General features: G+C 38.8%; 1 protein-coding gene across 2 annotated transcripts in view; it reads left to right on the top strand.

Annotated features, from left to right (window-relative positions):
• CUNH3orf70 (chromosome unknown C3orf70 homolog) overlaps positions 1-18,987 on the top strand; it is a 100,838-nt gene that overhangs the window by 447 nt on the left and 81,404 nt on the right. The window lies entirely within an intron of this gene.

The following is an 18,987-nucleotide window of genomic DNA, read 5'->3' as shown; positions in this document are numbered from 1 at the left end:
GGGGCGCCCGCCGGGCCGTCCGGGGTCGCGGCAGGGACTCTGCGGCCTGGGGGGCTCCGGGCTGGGCCGGGGGCTGCTCTGCCGCAGGCCAGGGCCGCCCTGGGGTCCGGGCGGCGGGAACTGCCCTCGTGCCGGACCAGTCGGGTCGGCGCTGCCTTGGCAACGAGATGAAATCCGTGGGGAGCCTAGCTTTAGCCACTTCTACAAAAGGGGATCTACCTGCCCCAGGAAAATGGGACATATATATATTTAAAAAATTTTTTTTTTCCATTTTGTTTTTCAACCGAAACTACCAGGCAGTGTGTTGAAAAAGGGTAGACAGCAGTCAGAGTTGACGACAACCTAAGGGGAAGCCTTTTTTCAGGGCTGGTGGTTAAAAGATGCTCCCCTCTTTTTATCACTTTTGTCTTAACGGGCTACTATTTAAAAGAAAGGGAGCCCTTGGAATTCCAATCATAGCCCATTTCTTGTATCCAGACTGAGAAAGTGCTAAAGTGTGAGGGACTGCTTCCAAGAAGTTAATATTAACAGTTTGGACGGGTGAACTGTTTGAATACCCAGTTCCAGCATATAGAGCCAGTGTATTCTAGAGAGTGTTTTAAAATTACAAAAATAAAATGAATGAAAATAAGCTTCAGTAATTTTAAACCAATTTATAGAAGTAAATGGTCTAGACCTTTCTCTACGTTTATCCCGCCTGTGATTTTTAAAATGGATTTAAGTAACCATTTAATCAATTTCATAATTTGATTAGTTTATGGTATTTGGCCTACTATATCTGGTGAATTATTTCTTTTTAGAAATATTAGTTTCTAAACTTAGTTTCCACATAACGTTATAGTAGAGGGGTTTGGAGTGCTTATTTAGGACACAAATTCTCAAAGTGATCTTAAATTAAAATTATTTTTTCCTTGTTGGTTAGAAAAAAATGGCTCCCAACAAGAGAGGCAGTACATAGCAGATCCTTATTTATATTAATTGAACATAATATATTTCTAAAAATTATTTTCAGACTTTTTATTTTGAAAAATTTCAAACATACACAACACTGAAAGAGGATCACTGTAGTGTTACACACCTAGATTAACAACTGTTAACATTTTGCCACATTTGCTTTACTCTATAGACTTGTTAGAAAGTTTTTTTTCCATAATATTTTAAATTGAATTTATGACTTCGAGGATAGAGAATTCTTACATTTTCTTTACAAATATAAGGCACATTGAACAGTACTGATTTTTTTTGCATTCTCTGTGCTGATGGGTCAGTTTCTTCCTATATTGGATTATTCCTGTTGCTGTCAGATCCATACCTAATTATATGGCATTGCTTCAGTGGGGGACAGGGTACAAAGTTGGAAGTCACAACTGTGGGAAACCTGTGATGCTGTAGTACACAAGTAGGGTGAATCTGGTGAGTCCATTTCCTGAGGAAGTACAGAAAGAATCATAGTGTAGAAGGTGAGGAACATTAAAAATGGCCCAGTTCAGTGCCTGTCTTATTTCAGCAGTCTCCTCTTTAAGTACACCATTACTGATGGGAACCTTGTCTACTCAGGCAGCCTCTTCCTTCATTAGACAGCTTTGACTCTTAAAATGCTCTTCCTTATATGCAGCTGAAATCAATTATGTTAGAACTTCTTTCCATTGCTCCTATTTCTACCTTATGAAATCATATAGAACAATCTAAAGCTTTTTTAGATCAAATCTATTTCAACTCTTCAGATATACACATGAATTTTTCACAGATATAGACTGTCTTTTTCCTGTATCCCCAGTCACAGCCACAATGTCTGGCCAGAAATAGGTTTGAAATTCACGTTTGTTGAATGACTGAATGAAGGTAGCCATTGTTTTCCTCTCAAGGCATTCCTTTGTCCTATTTATAAATCTCCATTCCCTCCTATCCTTCCTTTAATGGTATTCAGGCCCCTAAGCATCCTGGTTTTTCTGTTCTGAACATGTGCCAGTATGGTTATGATCCTTTGAAGACAGTGACCCATAGAAGGGTACAGCATATCCCAGTTGTGGTCTGATCTGTCCAGAGTTAAGCAGGACTGCTGTCACCCATGTTTGAGATACTACTGCTGCAGCTAGCATCACAGTAGTTTTTCTTGTTTCCACATCATATTGAGCTTGTTGCTGTCAGATTGAACTAAGCTTGATGTGAACTAAGCCATTAAGCCTCTTTATTTGTGTGTTTGTTTTACATTTGTGGCATAAGTTACAGTGCTTGCCTATCTCACAGTTATATATATGTATTTGGATATGGGTACTCACTGATCCCTTAGATATATTTTCCTCTTATTGGTAAAATTGTTGAACAGGGAAAGGCCACAGATGAAAGTCCTGAACTGCCCTTCAGGTTGATAACAATTCATTAATGAGCACTTGTTGTTATGGTGGTTAAACAGTTACCTCACTACCTAATTGTACCGTTATCCATCTTCTGTTTATCTTATCCATATGGGTGTAATGAGAACCTGGTCAAAAACTTCGTTGAAATTCTACCAACATACTACTTTTACATATTTTTGATGTGTGATGTCTGTCTATCTGTAAAGATACTCTCGTAAAAAAAAAAGAAAGGAAATTAATTAGTCTGGTATAACATAGGTTGGTTCCACAAATGCTTAACATTTTCTTTTCTAAGTGATTAGAAGCTATTTTTTAAATAATCTGAATTTAGAAAAGGATGGGCATTGAGTATACTGGACTGTTGTCAATTCTTTCTTTTTTTTTTTTTTTTTTTTAATCAGGCCTACATTTATTTCCTCTTTTCTAGTCTTTGGCAGCCCTCTGGGTCTCTGTGCTTCCTCCGCTGGCAGTGGTTCGGTGATCACATCGAAGAGCAGCTTCAGTTCGTTAAGAGCAGCAAGTTGCGCTGTTATGGTGTCCTCACCTATACTAGGCACCAATTCTTTCTACCTTTTTTAAGCCCAAATATTATTTTTATTGAACAGAAGCAGAGTTAACGTATTTGAGAGGTTCTACTTCTTTTGACATTCATGAACACAACATCAGGCCTAAGCAGAATTCCTTTAATTTTGTTGAACATGTATAGAGCACCTTCTCTTCATGAGACATTATTACGGAAACAGGAATACAGATATGAATACAGCTGGATCATGCCCTGTAAGCAGAGTGTCAGGGTGTGATGCATGCTGTATTTATTTTTGTGTTCCTTTAAAATCACAGGTGATATGGGTGAAAAAACTACCAGCTTGTTCACCAAGTCAGAAAATGCTAAAATAGGAGGACTACCTTGAGGTGCTTGAGAGGAAATTCGGAACAAATAAAGAAAAGTCAGTTTTATATGGTTGATGTTAAACTTGTGAAGTTTATAACCTTGTGAAGTAGAAAAGGCTGAAAATACACACCTGTTCATAAAAGACAAATATGTGTATGTTGAAAGATGCAGTGCTTAATATAGAGGAAATAATTAGTATATTTGGGTAATAACTGATTTTGAGGACTATGGGAGGAAAACTATATGTGTTCTGTTGGTGTCTCTGTCAAAGACAGATTATTGGGCTGAATAAATTGTGACCCTGAATCTGTAACTTTATTTATTTATTTTCCTAATAAGGAGTGATATTGGGTTGAATTAACGAATGAATGAATGAAGGATTCTAAGAAGAGTTTTGAGAGAGAAAAAGACATGACTTGGATAGGGAAGAGGAATGGGAAAGAATAAATCATGTGCAGATATTGTCAAGTAGATTTTTTTTGTGGCTTGAGTAGGTAGAATATTTAGAAGAAATAAGAAATTTGATTGTTGAGATGTTAGGGAGGGATGAACAGGCAAGGTGGGGAAGTTTCAGTTGATAGAGACCTTGGCATGATAGTGATAAAATGGGTAGTGGAGGAATGAAGTCAGCAAGGGAGATAATTTTTGTATTAGTGTAAAAAATAGGTTGAAATTCATGCAGCAATATCCACTTTATGGAAATTGGAATAGATTAAATTTGGAAGGGGAGGAAGAGGAGTTATAAAGGGTAACTTCTAGATTTCTAGAATTTTGCCTTATGCAGCTTGGATGGATGGTGATGCCCTTCATTCACTAAAAAAAAATACTGGAGAAGAACTAGGTTTGGTTGATCATGGAATCATGAACCCACGAAGACCATGAATCCAGTTTTGTATCTATGGAGTTTAAGTTGCTTTGTCATAGCATGGTGATGTCAGTAGGCAGTTGGATATAGGGCATCTGGAACTTGGAGAAGTCTGCACCAGAGATAATGTGGAAGTCATTTACTTCTTTATAGATTGCAGTTGTAACCATGATGAAGCATGAGATTGCCAAGGGAGAGACTACAGTATGAGAAATGAAGAAAACCATTAGGCTTTCCCTTTAGAACACTAACATTTAGAGGCTGGTTGCAGGAGGATGAGCTGGCAGTAGAGTCTGAGAAGAGATGGCCAGAGAAGAAAAATCTTAAAGTATGGTATTGCAGAGGCCAAGGGAAATGAGTACTTTAAGAAAGAGTATGAAAATGAAATCAGTTTTCAGCAGGTTATTTCTTAGATATTGGTGAAATCTAGAAATAATGATTTTCTTTATTACTGATGAAGAGGATGAAAGGTTTAATCCTGCCACAGTAACTTCAGGAATATACTTAATTGCATTATTAGTCAAAGGTGTTTGAGATGGTGAATTCTTCAAGGTAGAAAGAGAAGAATAAAATGGCAGGAGAATTAGGACACAAAGGTAATAATTAATATTTATTGAGTGATTACTTTGTGCCAGAGTAAGATGATTATGCTAAGCACTCAATAGCCAATTATGTCATTATGTCCATTCTGTAGTGGAGGAAAAAGGCTTAAAGGAGTAACTTTCCCGTGGGCACATAGCTAGTAAGAAGTAGAGCCTTGGATTTGGATCCATGTCTATCTGATTCTAGGACCTGGACGCTTAACCACCATAGGTACTGTGGAGCAATTTAAAGTTAATGAGCAGGGCTTCCCTGGTAGTGCAGTGGTTGAGAGTCCACCTGCCAATGCAGGGGACATGGGTTTGAACACTGGTCCGGGAAGATCCCACATGCTGTGGAGCAGCTAAGCCCATGCGCCCCAACTGCTGAGCCTGTGCTCTAGAGCCTGCGAGCCACAACTACTGAGCCCACGTGCCACAGCTACTGAAGCCTGTACGCCTAGAGCCCATGCTCCGCAACAGGAGAGGCCACCGCAATGAGAGGCCTGTGCACCTCAATGGAGAGTGGCCCCCGCTCGCTGCAACTGGAGAGGGCCTGCGTGCAGCAACAAGGACCCAACACAGCCAAAAATAAATAAATTTTTAAAAAAGTTAATGAGCAAAATCAACAGTTTTTAGGCTTTGTTAAAACCAGTGATGCGGAAAGTTTTTAAGAAATGGGTGGCAAATTGTATCAATTGCCATAGTGAAATACAGAAGAATGGGAACTGTAAAGAGGTCACTGAATGTGGTGGGGAATGAAGTCCAAGTTAAGAGCTATCAAAGCAAAAGTGATTAGAGGGTGTCAGGGGTGGGTGGAGGTGGGGGAGTGTATCTGGTATGATGTTGGTACCACCAGCAGAACTCAGCTGTATTGGCTTAATAAAATCACACAATAGGTGAGCTCAGTTTTCTGCATCTTAAAAGATGCAGACATCTCAAAGACATCTTAAAAGATGTCTGTCTTTTTCAGGTTGAAAGCAGGAAGAGTGGCACTTGATGTAGTCTAATAGATGATATTAACATATCTAAAGAAAGACTTACAGCAGAAGGTAGATGGGCAGCATTGAATTATAGAAAAATGGGAGTTGGAGAGGCAGAATTTGGAAGTGTTGTTTGCAGACTGTTCAGAGAAGGTGGCACTGCCTAGAGGCTTAAACATCTGGTCCCTGTGACTGGACTGTCCCAGCAAATGTTTGGTTATAATTTGGCTTCTTATTTATAGATTTCCTATAGGGAGGGAAAGAGCTGATTAGAGGATTTGACTGTCAGGAGGGGCAAATACACTTCTCTCCACTAGTGAGTATATTAGCATTGTGGTTTTTGCGTTACTCTATTTGTTCTATTTTCCTGCTTTACACAACCCCCAAAATCAAGTTCTGACTTCCCCAGGGTAATGCCAGTTGGTTTTCCTAAGGGGCAACTCAGTCATATCAATAACAGAAGCTACAGAAAATATATTTAAGGTTGTTTGACTGTGAAAACTAGCAAAAAACGGAGTGGTAGTTTGATTAGATGGAGGAGCCAACTGAAGCTTTTGGAGGAGCCAACTGAAGCTTTTTTCTACTAATGAGGGTTCTTTACATGCCTGGTGGTTAAATGAGGAGGGTACAGGTGTTACCGTGCAAAGGTGAAATCAAGTTCTGAGTGAGTTTCCTCAAAGCTTTTCCAGAGAAAGAGAAAGCTGATAGGTATTTTTCCATCCAAGTGGTGCTTCAGTAATGGACACACACCAACTTCAGTGATAACAGATAACACACCTGTTGCTTATATGCAGGCACAGTTGTAACCTTTTTGCATGTGTTAGCTCATTTACACCTCACAACAACCTTGTGAAGTAGGTACTGTTATTCTCATTTTTTAGATTAGGAAACTTGCCGAGGAGCCCTGGCCACATGTGGTCAATGTGCATTAGAATCTCACAAACCGGATGGTAACCAGGTCTCTGGGTTTCTTGGTTCCACTCAGGGTACTGTGAGGAGCTATTTAAAAAATTTTTTTCAAACAAGGAGGATTTAAATAAGTAAAATGAGAATGGTTTCTGATTTTAAGAGAGGGGCAATTATATGAATTATGAACGTTTTTGGAGTGGTTGCAAACTCTATAAAACTATGCTTTTAAAAAACATTTGATAACGTATTTGTATAATATGAAGGTTCAGTCATATTACATCTTCAACTGCTCCCTAACTGGTGCAAGCCCTTTTTTTGGTTAGATTTGCATACACACCATTAATTATTATTAGTTTCCAGGCCTGTTGAACTTAGGGATTTGAACCAAATAGCTTTTGAGGGCTTTTCTATGATAATTTCCTACATTATAACACCCTCACTTTAAGTTTGTTTTCTCATATTGTGAAATCTCATTAATTTACAAGAAGTAATATTTTCAGAGAAATTAAGTGTTATTAATTCCAAACAAATACAGGAACATATGTTTAACAGCTAACAGTTGTCTAGTAGAAGATGTGTTTCCTCGAAAAATAAGGAATGTTTTATACATAGAATGTGGAAGGCAGAGTGTAGTCCTATTAAGGGCAAGGGCTGTGGAGTCAGACACACCTGAGTCGAATCCTGGTTCTTCCATCCATTGGCAGTGTAACTTCCGACAGGTTACTCAACCTCTCTCAGCTTCAGTGTTCTCTTCTGAAAAACAGGACTAAAAATCCTACTTCACAGGGTTGTTGTGAATATTATATGATGTAAAGCAGTACTTAGTACAGGTGTTCGGCATCAGCCCCTCCTCAAAACAAACAAACAATGGAAATACTAGGTAGCCTAGTCATCCTGAGGGCAGGCTGTGGAGTTGGGCTTTGTGTTTGAATCCTGGCTCTGCCCACCTACTAGTTATATGGTTTGGGGGAAGTTACTTAACCTCCGTCTTTGTTTCATCATTTTTTTTTAACATCTTTATTGGAGTATAATTGCTTTACAATGGTGTGTTAGTTTCTGCTTTATCATCATTTTTAACATGGGGATAATAACATAGTTACATGTTATTGTCATAGTGTGATGATTGTCAAAGTCCCCAATTCCAGCTGCTTCCCCTTCCAAAAATGTCCTGGTTAACCTGGAATTCACTTTGTAACCATACTCATTTGTTCAATTACACACTTCAACACAATACAGATGGTAAAAATATACATTTCAAATAGTATGACATTTAGAAATCGAGTTTTTTAAATTGCCCTCACTGTTGAAAGGTCTATTTTATAATAGTTACTTTGTGATGATTATCTGCTTTTTATCATGGAATCTTATATTGTACTCCCCACTCCCCTACTCCATCCTATTTTCCACCATTGTTAAGCAGTGGATAGTTCTGGTTAATCAGGTATACCAGTTAATAGAGAACTGTCACATCAAACATGGGTTAACACGTTTCAAAGGATCAGAATATTACAAAGCTGTTAAAGTGAAACTGTACATATTTAACTTTAATGATTTAAAAGTCTTGTCACGATCCTGTAGCGATACTTAGCTGTTATTTGGAATACTGATTTTGTGTAGAAAAATGGCAAAAGTGCTAGTTAACAGAGGGGTCCTGGCTTTTAGAATGGGTGGACAAAGTAGATTTAATTGTAGTTTTTGCAAGTTACTTTACTCAAAGCCACAGACTTTTTTGTTGTGTTTCTCCTGTTCTTCTTGTTGGCTTGCTTTTGAATATCCTGATATTTAGTAGTATTCTGTAAGCACACAGCCAAAAACGTGCAATATCTGGAGTGCCAACAATGTATGATAAATCCTTCCAGTTGTGTCTGCACAATGTCCCAAAACAGTCCATTCAGGACAAATTCTTTAACCTCCCTAGTGCTTATTTGTCTATTTAAAACTAGATTCTTGGTGTGATATAGAATGTATTTCTTCCTCTGTATCTCATTTAAACAGACCTTTAGTGAAATAAAAGCACTAAGAGTGTAATTATTTGGTATTTTATGGAATATTCTGTCTGTTAGACTCATTTGCTTTATCTTTCTGTCTACACACACACACATGCACACACACATGTACTTTTTTCTTAAACCTTTTAAAAGTAAGTTGCAGACATGACATTTCACTTAAATGTTTCATCATACCTCTTAAGAAAGAGGACATTTTCCTATGTAACCACAATACTAATCAGACCTAAGATAATAACAGTAATTCAGGAGTACCATCTAACGTACAGTTTCCTTTATCTTCAAAAAATGAATTTTATAGCTGACTTTTGTTTTTCCAATTTGGGATCCAATCAAGATTCATACATCACATGGATTTTTTTTTTTTTTTTTTTTGTGGTATGCGGGCTTCTCACTATTGTGGCCTCTCCCGTTGCGGAGCACAGGCTCCGGACGTGCAGGCCCAGTGGCCATGGCTCACGGGCCCAGCCGCTCTAAGGCATGTGGGGTCCTCCCGGACCGGGGCACGAACCCGTGTCCCCTGCATCGGCAGGCGGACTCTCAACCACTGCGCCACCAGGGAAGCCCTCACATGGATATTTTAATGGCCTAGATTGTGGTGCTAGTTTCATGGGTGTATACTTATCTCCGAACTCATCACATTTTCTACATTGAATCTGTACAGCTTTTTCAGTGTCAGTCATACCTCAGTAAAATGGTTGAACAAGTGAATAAATAAAATGAGTGGAAAAATAAGATTCATGCATTACATTTCATTATTGTATCACTTTAGTATCTTCTTTAATCATTCTAGAATAATCACACTTTTTTTGGATGGTATTGAAATTTTTGAGGAGTCCAGATTAACTGCCTATACTATCTCCCATATTTTAGATTTGCCTTATTAGATTTAGGTTGAACATTTTTGTCTAGTTATTACATAGGTGAATATTGTACCTTTCTTACAGCATTAACATGAGGAGACAAGTCAGTGTGTTCCACTAGTGCTGGTGCTAAAGTGATAACTGCCAAATCTGTCTATTATAAAAATATTGTTTCCCTTTGTTATTTTTCTCTTTAAAATTATTTTTGTCACTGTTTAAGAATAAGTAATCGGTGGGGTGTTACTCTGACACTGAGTGAATATCCTGTTCCCCAACAAACTTTAACCCAGTGATTTTAGTATTGACTGGGGAGTCTTGTGTGAATCACTTATTTCATTGTTGTTGCAAAATAGTGATTTTCTAATTCTGTGATTCCTACTATTTGATAGCATTCTTTTGTAAAGAAGAGGTTTCTCTTCTCTACCTATATATCCCTCTGTTTTAGGTTTTATTATAGACAACTTGATTCTTTTTAATTTGTTATAATCAAGTAACATAATTTGTGTGTGTGTGTGTGTGTTTAGGTTTAAGATTTATAAAAAATAACAGAGAACACATACTATGAACATCAGAGTTCCCATCACCCAGATGTAACCGGTGTTTCCATTTGTTCATCACTCTTGCTTCAGATAAAGTTAGAGTCCTTGCTGCTTTCTTTCAGAGTCTCTTTCTCATCCTTCTCTCACAAGAAGCAGCCACTATCATGAATTTGGTGTGTATTCTACCAGTAAAGTTTGGGACTGCTTACACCACGCTTTCAGAGTTGGAAGGTATGTTAGGGTCTAATCTTTTCCTATTTTATTTTTATTTATTTATTTTTAATTTTATTTTGGAGTATAGTTGATTAACAATATTGTGTTAGTTTCAGGTGTACAGCAAAGTGATTCAGTTATATACATATATGTGTTCCTATTCTTTTTCAAATTTTTTCCCCATTTAGGTTATTACAGAATACTGAACATAGCTCTCTGTGCTATACAATAGGTCCTTGTTGGTTATCTATTTTAAAAATAGTAGTGAGTATATGTCAATCCCAAACTCCCAATTTATCCCCTCCCCCACCTTTCCCTCTCCACCCCTGGTAACCAGGTTTCTAAGTCTGTGAGTCTGCTCCTGTTTTGTAAATAAGTTCATTTGTATCATTTTTTAAGATTTTGCATATAAACGATATCCTATAATATTTGTCTTTCTCTGTCTGAATTACTTCGCTTAGCATGATAATCTCCAGGTCCATCCATGTTGCTGCAAAGGACATTATTTCATTCTTTTTTATGGCTGAGTAATATTCCATTGTATATATGTACCACATCTTCTTTATCCATTCATCTGTCAGTGGACATTTAGGTTGCGTCCATGTCTTGGCTATTGTAAACAGTGCTGCAGTGAACATTGGGGTGCACGTATCCTGGGAAAACTATGGTTTTCTCTGGATATATGCCCAGTAGTGGGATTGCTGGATCATGTTCTATTTTTATATTTTTAAGGAACCTCTATACTGTTGTCCATAGTGGTTGTACCAATTTACATTCTCATCGACAGTGTAGGAGGGTTCCCTTTCCTTCCCACCCTCTCCAGCATTTATTGTTTGTAGACTTTTTGATGATGGCTGTTCTGACTGGTGTGAGGTGATACCTCATTGTAGTTTTTTTAAAATAAATTTATTTATTTATTTTTTCCTGTGTTGTGTCTTTGTTGCCATGCATGGGCTTTGTCTAGTTGCGGCGAGTGGGGGCCACTGTTTGTTGTGGTGCATGGGTTTCTCATTGTGGTGGCTTCTCGTTGTGGAGCATGGGCTCTAGGTGCGTGGGCTTCAATAATTGTGGCACTTGGGCTCAGTAGTTGTGGCACACGGGCTGTAGAGCACAGGCTCAGTAGCTGTGGTGCATCGGCTTAGTTGCTCCACGGCATATGAGATCTTCCCAGACCAGGGCTCGAACCTGTGTCCCGTGCATTGGCAGATGAATTCTTAACCAATGCGCCACTAGGTAAGCCCTCTCATAGTTTTGCTTTGCATTTTTCTAATAATTAGTGATGTTGAGCATCTTTTCATGTGCCTCTTGGCAATATGTATGTCTTCTTTGGAGAAATGTCTATTTAGGTCTTCTCCCATTTTTTTGATTGGGCATTGCCCATTTATTGAGCCGCATGAGCTGTTTGTAGATTTTGGAGATTAATCCCTTGTTGGCTGCATCATTTGCAAATATTTTCTCATATTCTGTGGGTTGTCTTTTCATTTTGTTTATGGTTTCCTTTGTTGTGAGAATGCTTTTAAGTTTAATTAGGTCCCATTTGAGTTCTTTTTATTTCCATTATTCTAGGAGACAGATCAAAAAAGATATTGCTGTGATTTATGTCAAAGAGTGTTCTGTCTCTGTTTTCCTCTAAGAGTTTTATAGTATCCTGTCTTAAAGTTAGGTCTTTAATCCATTTTGAGTTTATTTTTGTGTATGGTGTTAAGGAGTGTTCTAATTTCATTCTTTTACATGTGGCTGTCCAGTTTTCCCAGCATCACTTATTGAAGAGACTGCCTTTTCTTCATTGTGTAGTGTTGCCTCCTTTGTTGTAGATGAATTGACCATCAGTGTGTGGGTTTACTTATGGATTTTCTGTCCTGTTCCATTGATCTGTATTTCTGTTTTTGTGCCAGTGCCATACTGTCTTGATGACTGTAGCTTTGTAGTATAGTCTGAAATCAGGCAGCCTGATTCCTCCGGCTTTTTCTTTCTCAAGATTGCTTTGGCTATTTGGGGTCTTTTGTGTCTCCATACAAATTAAAAATTTTTTGTTCTAGTTCTGTGAGAAATGCCATTGGTAATTCGATAGGGATTGCCTTGAATCTGTGGATTCCCTCGGGTAGTATAGTCATTTTGACAATATTGATTCTTCCAGTAGAAGAACATGGTATATCTTTCCATCTGTGTCATCTTTGATTTCTTTCATCAGCATCTTATAATTTTTGGAGTATACATACAGGTCTTTTGCCTCCTTAGATAGGTTTCTTCCTAAGTATTTTATTCTTTTTGATGTGATGGTAAATGAGATTGTTTAATTTCTCTTTCTGCTCTTCCATTGTTAGTATATAGGAATGCAGTAGACTTCTGTGTATTAATTTTGTATCCTGCAACCTTACCAAATTCATTGATGAATTCTAATAGTTTTCTTGTTGCATCTTCAGAATTTTCTATGTATAGTATCATGTCATCTGCAAACAGTGACAGTTTTCTTTTTAAATTTGGATTCCTTTTATTTTTCTTCTCTGATTGCCATGGCTAGTACTTCCAAAAGGATAATTTGATTCTTTTTTAATTTGTTATAATCAAGTATCATAAATTATTTTGATGTTCAAATTGTCTTAAATTTGGGCAGTAAGAGCTCCTTCGAGCTGGCTTCTGTGACCTTTTGACATGTTCCTGTCATTTTTTGAGCACTTTACTGCTTTCTGGAATAACAAGATGTTCCAGGCTTACCTAGTAATTTCCTCACCCCAGACCAGAAATCAGAAACCATTATCTGGGCTTTTAATGTGCTTATTTCTGCTGGGATATTACTGCATGTTACTTTCAGTGGATAGACAAGTGTGTGTGTGTGTGTGTGTGTGTGTGTGTGTGTGTGTGTGTGTGTGTGTGTCTTTGTCTTTCACCTTTCCCCATTCCATAATTGTACCTCCCTTCTCTGTGGGCAAAAACCCTGGTTTCCATTATATCATAATATTTACTCATTTCTTCTATCTTCAGTTACACACAAGGTAGTTTAGGAATTATTACATTATTACCATTACCAACAACCAACTGATTACTAAAGTTCAAGATTCTTTGCTTGTTTTGGTTTTTAGAATATATCTTGGAAAGGATTTATAGTCAGAACACTGTGTTCAGAAGTTTCTTGAATTAATTATTTTCTTGTATGTGGTTATGTTATCAGTTAGGTTAATTTATTTCTGATTTGAATCAATTTCGGGTATACTTTTTTCATCCTTTTTAAATTAAACTTTTTATTTTGAGATAATTTGTAGATTCACATGCAGTTGTGAGAAATAGTACAGAGAGCTCATGTGTTCTGTATTCAATTTCCCAGTGGTAGCATTTTGCAAAACTGTAGTGCAATATCACAACCAGGAAATTGACATCGATACAGACAGATTCAGGAGCATTTTTATCATTGCAAGCATACCTCATGTTCCCCCTTTATAGCCACACTCACTTTCCCTCTTGCCCCAGCCCCTCATTAATCCCTGCCAATTGCTAATCTGTTCTCTATTTCTTTCATTTTGTCATTCCCAGAATGTTATGTAAATGGATCATACAGTATGTAACCTTTGGGGATTGGCTTTTTTCACTCAGCATAATAATTCTCTGGAGGTTCCTCCAGGCTGTTTCATATATCAATAGCTCATTCCTTTTTATTGCTGAGTAGTGTTCCGTGGTGTACACGTACCACAGTTTGTTTATTCATTCACCCATTGAAGGACACCTGTGTTGTTTCCATTTTTTAGTTATTATAAATAAGCCTGTTATAATCCTTTGTGTATGGTTTTCTGTGTGAACAAAAGCCTTCATTTTTCTGGGATAAATGCCCAGAAGTACAATTGCTGGGTTGTGTGGTAGTTGCACATTTAGTTTTTTAAGAAACTGCTAAGCTATTTTCCATGGTTACCGTAACATTTTACATTCCCATCAGCAATGTATGAGTGATCCAGTTTCTTCACCACATTCCTGTCAGCATTTGGTGGTGTTGCTATTTTTATTTTGGTGATTCTGATAGATGTGTACTGATCACTCATTTTAATTTTAATTTGCATTTACCTGATTGCTGACGTTTATGTGCTTATTTGCCATTTGTATATCCTCTTTGGTGAAGTATCTCTTCTCTCTCTTTTTTTTTTAAAATACTCTATTTTTTTAGATCAGTTTTAGGTTTACAACAAAATCAAGAAGCACGTATGGTGCTTTCCCATGTATTTTGCCCCTACATGTGCATAGCCTCCTCCATTATCATCTATCAGAACTGTACACTCTTTTACCCAGGATGAACCTACATTGACACATCATAACCATCTAAAGTCCACAGTTTACTTAGGCTTCACTCTTGGTATTGTACATTCTATGGATGTGGACAAGTATATAATGATATATATGCATCATTATAATATCATACAGAGTATTTTCACTGCCCTAATAATCCTCTGTGCTCTTCCTATTCATTTCACCCATCCCCTTGGAAACCACTGATCTTTTCATTGTCTCCATAGTTTTAGTTTTTCCGGAATGTCATATAGTTGGAATCATATAGTATGTAGCCTTTTCAAACTGGCTTTTTTCACTTAGTAATATACATTTAAGGTTTCTCTATGTCTTTTCATGGCTTGGTAGCTCTTTTTTTTTTTTTTTCCCTCCGGTACGTGGGCCTCTCCCGTTGCGGAGCACAGGCTCCGGACGTGCAGGCTCAGCGGCCGTGGCTCACGGGCCTAGCCGCTCCGTGGCATGTGGGATCCTCCCAGACCGGGGCACGAACCCGTGTCCCCTGCATCGGCAGGCAGACTCTCAACCACTGCGCCACCAGGGAAGCCCGCTTGTTTCTTTATAGTGCTGAATAATTCCATTCTCTGGGTGTACCACAGTTTTGAAATTATTTTACTTTTTAAAAATTGAGGTATAACTGACATATTCGTTTCAGGTATACAACTTAGTGATTCAGTATTTGTATATACTGTGAAATGATCATCGCAGTTTAAGTCTAGTTAACATCCTTCACCATACATTGTTACAGATTTTTTTTCTTGTGATGAGAACTTTTAAGATGTACTCTCACAGCAACTTTCAAGTATACAGTAGAGTATTATTAACTATACTCACATTACACCTCCATGACTTATTTATTTTGTAACTGGAATTTTATTTGTTTGACCATCTTTACCCATTTTGCCCATTTTCTCACCCTCCTGGCTCTGGCAACCACCAATCTGTTCACTGTATCTGTGTATTCAGTTGTTTTTTTTTTGTTGTTTGTTTTAATATTTTTTTATTTTTATTTTTTTAACATCTTTATTGGAGTATAATTGCTTTACAATGGTGTGTTAGTTTCTGCTTTATAACAAAGTGAATCAGCTATACATATAGACATGTTCCCATATCACTTCCCTCTAGCGTCTCCCTCCCTCCCACCTTCCCTATCCCACCCCTCTAGGTGGTCACAAACCACCGAGCTGATCTCTCTGTGCTATGCGGCTGCTTCCCACTAGCTATCTATTTTATGTTTGGTAGTGTATATATGTCCATGCCACTCTCTCACTTTGTCACAGCTTCCCCTTCCCCCTCCCCATATCAACAAGTCCATTCTCTAGTAGGTCTGTGTCTTTATTCCTGTCTTACCCCTAGGCTCTTCATGGCCTTTTTTCCTTTTTTTTTTCTTAGATGCCATATATATGTGTTAGCATACGGTATTTGTTTTTCTCTTTCTGACCTACTTCACTCTGTATGACAGACTCTAGGTCCATCCACCTCACTACAGATAACTCAATTTCGTTTCTTTTTATGGCTGAGTAATATTCCATTGTATATATGTGTCACATCTTCTTTATCCATTCATCTGTTGATGGACACTTAGGTTGCTTCCATGTCCTGGCTATTGTAAATAGAGCTGCAATGAACATTTTGGTACATGACTCTTGTTGAATTATGGTTTCCTCAGGGTATATGCCCAGTAGTGGGATTGCTGGGTCGTATGGTAGTTCTGTCTGTAGTTTTTAGAGGAACCTCCATACTGTTCTCCATAGTGGCTGTATCAATTTACATTCCCACCTACAGTGCAAGAGGGTTCCCTTTTCTCCACACCCTCTCCAGCATTTACTGTTTCTAGATTTTAAAAAATTTATTTATTTATTTATGTCTTTGTTGGGTCTTCGTTTCTGTGCGAGGGCTTTCTCTTCTTCAACTGCTGTGTGTTTTTCTGTCTTCTCATTTTGCTTATCATACTGTGTTTGGGGTCTCCTTTTTGCAGGCTGCAGGTTTGTAGTTCTCATTGTTTTTGGTGTCTGTCCCTAGTGGCTAAGGTTGGTTCAGAGGGTTGTGAAGGCTTCCTGGTGGAGGGGACTACTGCCTGTGTTTTGGTGGATGAGGCTGGATCTTGTCTTTCAGGTTATAAAATATAATAAAATAAAGTAAAATAAAGTTATTAAAAGAAAAAGTAAAAAATAATTATTAAGAAAAAAATTTTAAAAAGAAAAAGAAAAAGGAAAAAAATAAAACCGGAAGGACAGAACCCTAGGACAAATGGTAAAAGCAAAGCTGTACAGACAAAGCCTCACACAGAAGAATACACATACACACTCACAGAAAGAGGAAAAGGGGAAAAAATAATATATCTTGCTCCCAAAGTCCACCTCCTCAATTTGGGATGATTCATTGTGTATTCAGGTATTCCACAGATGCAGGGTACATCAAGTTGATTGTGGAGATTTAATCCACTGCTCCTGAGGCTGCTGGGAGAGATTTCCCTTTCTCTTTGTTTGCACAGCTCCTGGGTTCAGCTTTGGATTTGGACCCGCCTCTGCGTGTAGGTTGCCTGAGGGCGTCTATTCTTCGTTCAAACAGTATGGGGTTAAAGGAGCCGCTGATGCGGGGTCTCTGGCTCACTCAGGCCGTGGGGAGGGAAGGGCACGGATGCGGGGCGAGCCTGGGGCTGCAGAGGCCGGCGTGACGTTGCACCAGCCTGAGGCGCGCCGTGCGTTCTCCCGGGGAAGTTGTCCCTGGATCACGGGACCCTGGCGGTGGCGGGCTGCACAGGCTCCCAGGAGGGGAGATATGGATAGTGACCTGTGCTCGCACACAGGCTTCTTGGTGGTGGCAGCAGCCGCCTTAGTGTCTCATGCCCGGCTCTGGGGTCTGCACTGATAGCCACGGCTCGCGCCTGTCTCTGGAGCTCCTTTAAGCAGAGCTCTTAATCCCCTCTCCTCGGGCACCAGGAAACAGAGAGGGAAGAAAAAGTCCATTGTCTCTTCGGCAGCTCCAGACCTTTTCCCGGACTCCCTCCCGGCTAGCCTTGGCGCACTAGCCCTTTCAGGCTGTGTTCACGCCGCCAGCCCCAGTCCTCTCCCTGCGATCCGACTGAAGCCCGAGCCTCAGCTCCCAGCCCACGCCTGCCCTGGTGGGTGAGCAGACAGGCCTCTCGGGCTAGTGAGTGCCGGTCGGCTCTGATCCTCTGTGTGGGAATCTCTCCGTTTTGGCCTCCGCTCCCCTGTGGCTGCGTTCTCCTCCGTGGCTCCGAAGCTTCCCCACTCTGCCACCCGCAGTCTCTGCCCGCGAAGGGGCTTCTAGTGTGTGAAAATGTCTCCTCCTTCACAGCTCCCTCCCACTGGTGCCGGTCCCGTCCATTTTCTTTTGTCTCTGTTTTTTCTTTTGCCCTACCCAGGTACATGGGGAGTTTCTTTCCTTTTGGGAGGTCTGAGGTCTTCTGCCAGCGTTCAGTGAGTGTTCTATAGGAGCAGTTCCACGTGTAGATGTATTTCTGATGTATCTGTGGGGAGGAAGGTGATCTCCTCATCTTACTCTTCCGCCGTCTTCTTAAATCTCCTTTTTTCTTTTTTCTTTGTTTCCACATATAAGTGAGAATACATGGCATTTGTCTTTTTTCTGACTTATTTCACTTAGTATAGTGCCCCAAGTTCCCTCTATGTTGTCGCAAATGGCAAGATTTCATTATTTTTTGTGGGTAAATAATACCCCAAATATATAGCTCATTTTCTTTATCCATTCATCTGTTGGTGGACACTTAGATTATTTCAGTGTCTTGGCTATTGTAAATAATGTTGCAGTGAACTTGGGGGTGTGTATATCTTTTCAAATTAGCATTTTTATTTTCTTCAAGTAAATACCCAGAAGTGGAATTGCTGGATCATATGTAGTTCTATTTTTATTTTTTTGAGAGACCTCCATACCGTTTTCTATAGTGACTGCACCAGGTTACATTCCCATCAACAGCTCACAAAGGTCTCCTTTTCTCCACACTTGTTATTTCTTGTTTTTTTGATAACAGCCATTCTAATAGGTATGAGGTGATATCTCATTGTAGTTTTGATTTGCATTTCCCTGATGGTTAGTGATGTTGAGCACCTTTTCATGTACGTGTTGGCCATCTGTATATTTTCTTTGGAAAAAGGTCTATTCATATTATTTGCCCATTTTTTAATCAGATTGTTATTTTGCTATTGAATTATATGAGTTCTTTTTATATTTTGGATATTAACCAATAATCAGTTATGTGATTAGCAAATATTTTCTCCCTTTGGGTAGGTTACTTTTTCATTTTGTTAATGGTTGCCTTTCCTGTGCAGAAGCTTTTTAGTTTGATGTAGTCCCACCTGTTTATTTTTGCTCTTGTTCTCTTTGCTTTTGACATCATCTAAAAAAATCACTGCCGAGACTGATGTCAGGAAGCTGCCTGTGTTGTCTTCCAGAAGTTTTATGGTTTCAGGTCTTACATTCAAGTCTTTATAATCTATCTTGAGTTAATTTTTTTTTTTTTTTTTTTTTTTTTTTT

This window comes from Neophocaena asiaeorientalis, unplaced genomic scaffold (assembly GCF_003031525.2).
Source record: "Neophocaena asiaeorientalis asiaeorientalis breed wild unplaced genomic scaffold, Neophocaena_asiaeorientalis_V1.1 scaffold225, whole genome shotgun sequence".
In the NCBI taxonomy this organism is placed as follows: domain Eukaryota; kingdom Metazoa; phylum Chordata; class Mammalia; order Artiodactyla; family Phocoenidae; genus Neophocaena; species Neophocaena asiaeorientalis.
Note: the sequence above shows the minus strand (reverse complement) of the source record. Positions and strands in the feature narration are given on the sequence as shown.